Consider the following 8942-nt stretch of genomic DNA (forward strand, 5'->3'; position numbering starts at 1 on the left):
ACAGTTATGTGATAAATTCAAGCAGAACAATTAATTCTGCTGCTAAGGAATTAAGCTGATGCTAAAGAGCCAGAAAATGCAGTTCCTCTGATCACCACTTAAGGATAACTCCAAAAGTGAGTCCTCATAGACCAGCGGTCCCCAACCTTTTTTGCTCCACGGACCGGTTTATGTCCGACAATATTTTCACAGACCGGCCTTCAAGGTGTTGCGGATAAATACAACAATTTAAAACCAGTACCGGTACCAAAAAACCAGAAGATGTACTCATAACACACGGGAAAGACCCAGGGAAATCGAGTTAATGTTAAAAACGATAAAAAAATAACGATAAAAACTGATTAAACCCCGAAAACCATGCATTTCACACCTGAGCCTCAACTCTCGCGGCACGGTACCGGTCCGTGGCCCGGGGGTTGGGGACCACTGTCATTGAGTCCAGTGTTAAAATACCCAACTTTACAGCAGAAATAGACATGTTTACAGTCTCATACAACAACCCCCCAACAAAAAACAGTTTCCTGCTTTCTAACGACTGTATACAGGGTGATATCTGTTTTTGTTATTGCTCTTTTTTTGTTATTGTTTAATTTCCATACAGCTTAGCGTTATGCATTATTAGCGATATGGCTGCTTTGAGCCAGGTAGAGACATAAGTAGGTTTAACCCCATGCTATCTAACAGGCTTCAGCTCAGCTAATTTGAGTCAATGAAATGGACCTCCTGAAAGTAACTAGTGTCAAAGGTAGACCCAAATGCAAACTGGACACAAAGTAAAACTTTATCCAAAATCTGATATTCATGAAAAGGGAACAAAAAGGTGGTGGTGTAATTGATTGGTGATTAATTTTTGGCACAGTATGGACGCCTCAGGATCATTTAAGTGCCACAGCCTACCTGAGTTGTCTCTGGCAATGGCCATCCCTTCATGACAACAGTGTACTCATCCTCTGACGGCTGATTTAGGCAGGCCAAAGCTCAGATAATCTCAAACTGTTTTTTTAACATAACAATGAGTTCACTGTACTCAAATGACCTCTACTGTCACTAAATCTTATTTCAATAGAGCACCTTTGGGATGTGAGAGATTCACATCATGGATGTGGATGAATACTATTACATTAATATTGACCAAAATCTCTGAGGAATGCTCCCAGCACCTTGTTGAATCAATATCAGGGAGAAATAAGCCAGTTATGAATGGAAAATCTAAGGGTCTAAGCCAGCACTACCCGATAAAGTGGCTGGTGAATGTTGAAAAACTTAGGATATACAAAACAGGATTCCAAAACTCAACATACCAAATACATAAATCAAAGCTTCAAGAATACAGAAAAAAAAAACAGAAACCCAGACAAAAGGTTCACAATTCAAAACTTGTGAAAAAGACATACCCATTACCAGATATCACGACAACTGATGCCTTATACAATGTTTTAATGCAAGTATCTAATGTTGTAGTTAACTGTTAATTATAATTAATTTTTAAAAATATGTTAGCACTAATTAGCAGGTATTTGTGATGCACCCACGCAGTCACCTTGCTAACCAAGCTAATCAACTGGTAAACACTGTCGCTTTGAATGAGACAAAACCCAGTGGGTGACACTGGGCACCGTTTGGTAGCTATCTCAATTTTTAATATCATTTATGGATATTGCATATAAAATATTTATCTCAGTGCTTCCAGAGTTGATAGAAAAGTTAGTGTGGTGTTTCTTAACTGCAATATTTGTTGGAACTGGAGCTACAAATATATTTAGTGCCAATACAAGATATTACCAGTCAAATTACAGTACCGACTTTATTAGTTGGAACCAAAACCTCATTGCCTTTGAAGAACACTAATGTAAGTGGGTGCTTACTTTATTGATTTCTAATGAAATTTTAATTTCACTGTGACATTCATTTACTTAAATGAGCTACACTGCATTTCTATACAGACAGGAGGCAGAAAGTGCAAACTTAAGAAGTGAGATAATAAAGCACCATTAAGCCAGCATCTAATTCCATGTAATTGAGAGTACATTGCATTTGTACCACTAGATTGAGTCACCGGGGAACATCAGAGCTGTTTTCATTAAGCAGTCACACTCTAGAGAAAGAGATCAAATGAAGCCAAAAACAGAGGAAAGGCTGACAACAGTTCTGCCTCTGAAGGATGGCATCAGGCAACTTTGAAAACTCCTCTTTACCTCCCTTTGGAAAGTAGTTTTATGGTACACGTCTTCCATCAATAAATCTCTCCCCATGAAAGAAGATGTTTAACTTTTTAGCTGAACATTGTGAACTCATTGATCCAGTCTCTTCCTTTCTAATAGTTGCCTTTCAAAGAGGGAATGAGTCAGAATTGAGGATTGTCAAAAGAAGTTTTTATAAACAACATCGCTCAGCTCGTTTCACCACCCAAATACCAGACACATTTTTCCACCCTGTGATATTTATCCACACAAAAGGTTTGGTCTTATCTTAAAAAAAACGCCTCCACTCCAGTGCGATTGAACACCTTGGATGGGTTTTTCCCTGCATGATCCACAGGCTGTCTTTGGTTTTCTGTAACTAAGTAATTAGACAATTAGTTTTCATTCTCCTTCACTGTATTAGATTAGATATTTAAAAACCAGGGCCACTAAAATCAAAGTGCATCAGTTGATTCTTTTCATAGCCAATACACGTTTAATGTTCACAATATTTTCAGGGAATTTTATGGCGTCACGAAAGAGTTGAGTAGAGGGAGGGCGTAGATAGGACTAAAGATGGGTGTAGATACTGTCCTGTTTAGGACGCTCAAAGCTGATGTCAACCTGAAGAATTCAAGACCAATGTTTACTCCAGTACAAGCTGTGTTTACATCACACTAATTGTCAAAATAAATATCTGGGCCTTCACATTCACAGTGAGGAACACAAGTATTTGAACACCTTGCGATTTTGCAAGTTCTCCCACTTAGAAATCATGGAGGGGTCTAGATTCACATTGTAGGTGCATTACCACTGTGAGAGACAGCATTTAAATGCTGTAACCATGTTCACCAGCCAGTCACTGGTGATATTTCATAAGAGAATAGATATGAGGGATATATACCAAAGTATTTGTATGTTATTTTTTATTTTTTAAGCCCAGCTGAAAACAGCAGGAAAACGCCCAATTGGCAGGATTTTATCAGTAGAAATGCTTTGATGTTTAGTGACTCTAGCTAACTGTTGCTTAATTGAAGAAACTGTGGGAGTTGGGAGTTCGCCTTGTAATTGGAAGGTTGCGAGTTCGAGCCCCGGCTTGGACAGTCTCGGTCGTTGTGTCCTTGGGCGAGACACTTCACCCGTTGCCTACTGGTGGTGGTCAGAGGGCCCGGTGGTGCCAGTGTCCGGCAGCCTCGCCTCTGTCAGTGCGCCCCAGGGTGGCTGTGGCTACAATGTAGCTTGCCATCACCAGTGTGTGAATGTGTGCGTGAATGGGTGGATGACTGAATGTGTAAAACGCTTTGGGGTCCTTAGGGACTAGTAAAGCGCTATACAAATACAGGCCATTTACCATTTACCACTTGTACAAGTAGGATGTGATGGCTGGTTGATGTAGCATCTATCCCGACCCTCCTCCACTGTTACTGGACCAGCTGGGTAGGAAGTGAAAGAAATGGGTGCACAATTTTTCCTGAAGTGGAACATTTTTCAGTCCTCATAATGCAAAAGAAACCCAGCTGCTTGTCACTCCCATCAGAAACCAATGAAAAAGCATGCTTCCTTAAAGGTCAGAAAATCAAAACAATTATCGGAAAGGGCCTAAAATTGTCCCCCGAACTCAGAAAACCTGCAGAATTAGGTGATAATTGTTTGTGTGCTCATAACTTCTTGTTGATCAGTCATTAATATAAAATATTGCATAGTGTATCTTACTTTCCTTCTTCTCTCAAGTTGCTAATCATCAACAACAAATGTACGACCATATGGACACGCAGTGTGAGCAACAACCCAGACACATGAACGCACGTCCGACTGAGTGAAGACAGACTGCTGGCCCATCAGCCTGCTGATGTGTGTCTGAGGTCTTGGAGCAGAAATCCTGAGATTGTGTGCAGAGGGAAGTGAGTAAAATGCTGACCTCGCTGTAAGTAACACTGACGTGCTGTTAGCAGAAAACCCTGTTCCAGTGTCATGCATCACAAAGCTGTTGACCCCTTAGACCCCTGTTTCTGACTGGTCAGCCGCAAAAAAATGTGCAAAGTGTTTTTAAGTGCTTGGGTCTCAAGTCTCTAGTAGCAGGTGCCCGTCTTCTTGATTATTTCCCTGGAAATAGAGTTTTTAATGTTTAACACAACATTAAAAAGCCTGAGAAGCATTTTATGGCTGCTATAGTAAGCTGCTGAATTGCTGTTTTTCTCCCTCCTGCATAATCAGTAGATCACATTAACAGCGGCGACTGGGGTGCATTAATTTGAGTGTAATCTACCGTGCGGCCTCTAAGAAGGACAGCCACTGCTGATGGAACAGATTATGGAAATCTCATTTGAATGATGGGAATAAATGAGTTCAAAGTAAGGACTTCAGGTTTAAACAACACGCTTAGCTCACGTTAATGCCTCTGAATATCCTCTCCCCTTCCACGTGTGTCACCTGCTCCCATGAAAACAATACCACTGCAGATTCCGGTGCTGCAAAAAAACCACGCCGTCATATTTGCATTGTGATTGCTTTTTCTTCTGAGATCGCAGCGGCAAGAGAGGCAGATCCAGCCTTCCCCTGGCACGTCTGTGCGCCAGTCATGCTAATCTATAGTTTCACGGTGATCATCTCAGAGCTTATTCAAACTGACTGAGCAAGGCTACATTGTGGTTGCACCTGCCAAAAGCCTCAGTAATACAGCGGCTCAGCAGGTTTAACACAGATTATTGCTGGTATCCTGCTGAAAAGACACTTTTCTCTCTCTCCGCCCCCCCGTCTTGTACTCCTTTTTCAAGTAGTGACAGTTGACACGGTCCGTTACACGTAAAACAAGTTCTACATTCTTGCAGAAGAACCAAAAAGAATAAAAACACTGTGGGGAAAAAAAGTTTAAGTAATCTTTATTTCAATTTAGCGCTCAGAAAGACAGATTCTGTAGAATGTGATTTAAATTGACTGAGGGTAGTGTGGAGTCTCAGGTGGCTCCTGCTTTGAGTCTGTTCGTCACTCTCACTCAGCAGTAAACTGAATACTCAACCTTAATCCATTTTATTTTGGTGTATTTCATTGTAATGTGTTCTCAAATTTTATTAAATTAACAAACTTGGAGGAAAAAAGTGCTGATGATGCTTACCTCATGGTTAAAACCTTGTGAAGAAAGTGGATTCATTCTACAGTTGCTTGCAGTGTGTCGTGCGCTTGTTTCAGCGACTCCATATATAAAAGTAGAGTGATGGTCCCATATGTAGTGTCATATGGCCATCTGCAAATATATTATGCCATAAATGAATCACACCATCTCTCTGTCCTTCTCAGTTGGCTCTTTATGTGGCAGCTGCTGTAATTAAAGCCACGTCTTATTTCTCCAACTGTTAGGACTGGTTGCTTTACTTTCAGCTGCTGTAAGTTCAAGACTGAAGATGAAAAAAATGGTTTAATAATAACTGGTATTAAAGTTAAAAATAAGAAATGAGTGAGAGAATGCATACTGAGTTGGTGGTAGGGCTTTCGCGGCGCCTGGCAAGTTGCCATCGTGTGACAAAGTTAATGTCACATAGGCGTCGTACTGAAAAAAAAGTGTGTTGTGCAGCTTTCTTCGCGCTCTTTTATATGATATATTACTCAATATGGTTTCAACTTTGACCTTGAAGGCTTACAATGAACATCAAGGTCAAATGCTTGGCCAACCTAGGAACTCATGACTCCCGAGGCCAAGTATATTGTTGTGAAGTTTGAAGAAAATCCATAGAAAAATTGGCGGTGATAAAAAAGTTTTTACTGAGTTTGAAATTTGGTGTGACCTTGAGCTTGACCTTGACCCGATTAATATCAAAATTTAACGAGCTCTAGCAGTTATTAGTGTCGGCAAACACTCAAAAATTTTAAATGATATCTAGACTGCTGATTACATACTCTCTCCCTTTTGGGGGGGGGGGGGGGGGGGAGACAAAATAGTGTACAAAAAACAAGTGATAACATATACATATATACATAAATATTTATTGTACATACACATGAGCAGGTCTGACTGCTGTTACAATAGTGCACCATTTACACAGTGGCTCTAACAGTCTCCTGCTGAAAGAGCGGCTCAGGGCCTCCAAAGTCTCATGCAGCAGGTTAAAAGATGTCATCCCTTATGTACATTAGCTTTGCTAACATCCTCCTCTCACCCAGTTCCTCAGTGGAGTCTAGGGGACTGACCAGGACAGAGCTGGCCCTCTTCACCAGTCTATTAAGTCGCTTCCTGTCATGCTGACACCTCCCCAGCAGACAACTGCCTAAAAGATTGCAGAAGCCATCACTGTGTCATAAAAGACCTCAGCCTGCCCAGCAGTTACAGCCAACTTTGCCCTTGTACACAGCATGAGTGTTTTCTGACCAGTCCAATCTACTGTTAAGATACATTTGGAATTTGTGCCTAATATATCGGCACAGAAGCTCAGCGTTTTACAGATTATACAAAGTTATACAAAGGGAGATGTTCTAACAGTTTGAAAAGATGAGACTTAAGGGTTACAAAATTTTTCTTTGCTTCTGGTTTTGATCTCTTCTCCTCCTACATCAACGCTGATGGGAAGGTACCGTCTGAGTGATGACACCTGTGGTTCAGGAGAATACTGTAGCGACTAGCTGCCCCCATAAAGACAAGCATAAATGGATGTGTGATGATGATGATGTTACCTGTGGTTCAGTATGCTAGAGTCTTTACATAATGGTATACATATGTGATGTACAGCTGAGAAAAATATTGTCTGTTATAGTTTCAATTTCTGGTTATGATTGTTTTGTAACTTTAGGACTTTTCAGAAAGGACATATAAATATGATACATAAATACATAAAAATGCTGGACTTAACTAATTTCTAAACCCTGGTTGGCCCTGATAACATTACATTCTAAAAGTCACCTTTAGGCTGCCAAATGCGTTTAGCTTCAACACAACAAGCCAACATACATACAGATTTCTTTTTCTTTTCCATTTATTCTCTAAGAGGAAGCAGGTAATGTTGCACTGTTTCAAACAGGGCTGCTAAGGTATTCAGTCGCCTGTTACTTATTTGCATAAAGTCTGGAAGGCTTCTTTATGCAAATCAGGGGCATCTGGTGAAAACTCCATGGAAACTCTAGAAAAAACTTTAAATCTAGTCTTTATATCTAACACATTTCATACTTCTCAATTGAATTCTGTCAGAAATACATTTGACTGGAATGTTTTGTTTGTTACCCCAGCAGCTCAGTACATGGGCCCAGTTCAGCCTTCATATCAAAATGCTTACTTGACTACACAACAGTGCAAGATTTGAATTGATTGATTGAATCCTTATTTTGAACATGTTGAAAAGGTATAACAACATAGAATTAAAAAGAGAGAAACAAACAAAGCACAACAAAAGGAAAACGAGCAACCACAACTACAAATAACTTTCATGTTCAAAAAGGAGCAGGAAGAAGCATAAGCTTATTTAATCCCACCCCCTTTCCACTATCTAGTAATTGATAGACTACAGAAATACCTCCTTACAATTACATTATATGTTACATGGACAGTCTTTAATATAGAAAAAGACTGAGTTAAAGGAGTTCCATCCAGCTGCCAACTGTCTTCTTCTCAAAGCCTCTCTGTTTCATCACTAACCCTACTGCTTAACCCAGGAATGCCCTTGAAAACAGTGTGGTTTACTGTGAAGATGCATTTACTGCTAATGAGATGTTAATTTCAGAATCCAGAGATGACCTCTTAGAACCTTCAGCTAAGGATCTGGCATAGACACACACTAGTCACATTTGAAGAAACCCAAATAAACAGTACATACAGAAAAGTTTAACTCCAAGCAATTATTAATTCTTGCAAAAAGTAACAGCAATAATCAATTAAAAAAAATCCCTCAATAGTTAGAAATAAAATCAGTAAAAGTGAATCAACCCCTAGTCCCAGTTTATCTCATCCTGCTCCACTTCACGATCTCCTGAGATTTTGTGCAGCAAAGTTGGATGAAAGATGAGCTGAAACGCAAATGTCCTCAGGTGTCCCATGGAGGAGGAAAAAGGTCCTCAGGCTGTGACCCCCATGGAGGCCACTTGGCACCAAGTGCCTTTGCAGGCACAGCAGAAAAGTCTTTGCTGTAGGCTTGGGGGAGCCTTTTATCATCCTTTTTACATTTCTTTATTCTCACGCAGCATAAGGAAGCACACGGAACTCAGAAAATCCAAGACTTTTATCTAGTATCTTTTACTTTATTACTTTTTACTCTCCTGTTCCCTGCACATCTTCCTCTGCCTCACACTTCAACTACCAATCAGAATGATCTTGGTTAATTTTGATAAGCAACTTAGACACAGTATCACGGTCACAGTGATCAAACTTCACATGGCCTTCAGATTAGTTCAAGAACAGTGCATAGAGCTTCACAGAGTGGGTTCTTATGGCCGAGCAGCTGCAACCAAGCCTCACATCACCAAGCACAACGCAAACTGTCAGATACAGTGGCATAAAGCACACTACCACTGGACTCTAGAACCGTGGAGACGTGTTCTCTGTGCACAAAGCAAGGCCCATAAAGATATGGATGAATGAGTTTAGTGTGGAAGAAGTTGACTGGCCTTCTCATCCAACATCTGACCTGATAAATGCTTCTGGAAAAATGTTCAGAAATTCCCAGAAATACACTCCTAAACGTCAGAGAAAGCCATCCCAGAAGAGTTGAAGCTGTTATAGTTGCAAAGTAGGCGGCCATCACTCAAGTTCATGTGCATATGAAGTCAGACAAGCAAATACTTTTG

The sequence above is a fragment of the Astatotilapia calliptera genome, chromosome 22 (genome assembly GCF_964374335.1).
Source record: "Astatotilapia calliptera chromosome 22, fAstCal68.1, whole genome shotgun sequence".
NCBI lineage: Eukaryota > Metazoa > Chordata > Actinopteri > Cichliformes > Cichlidae > Astatotilapia > Astatotilapia calliptera.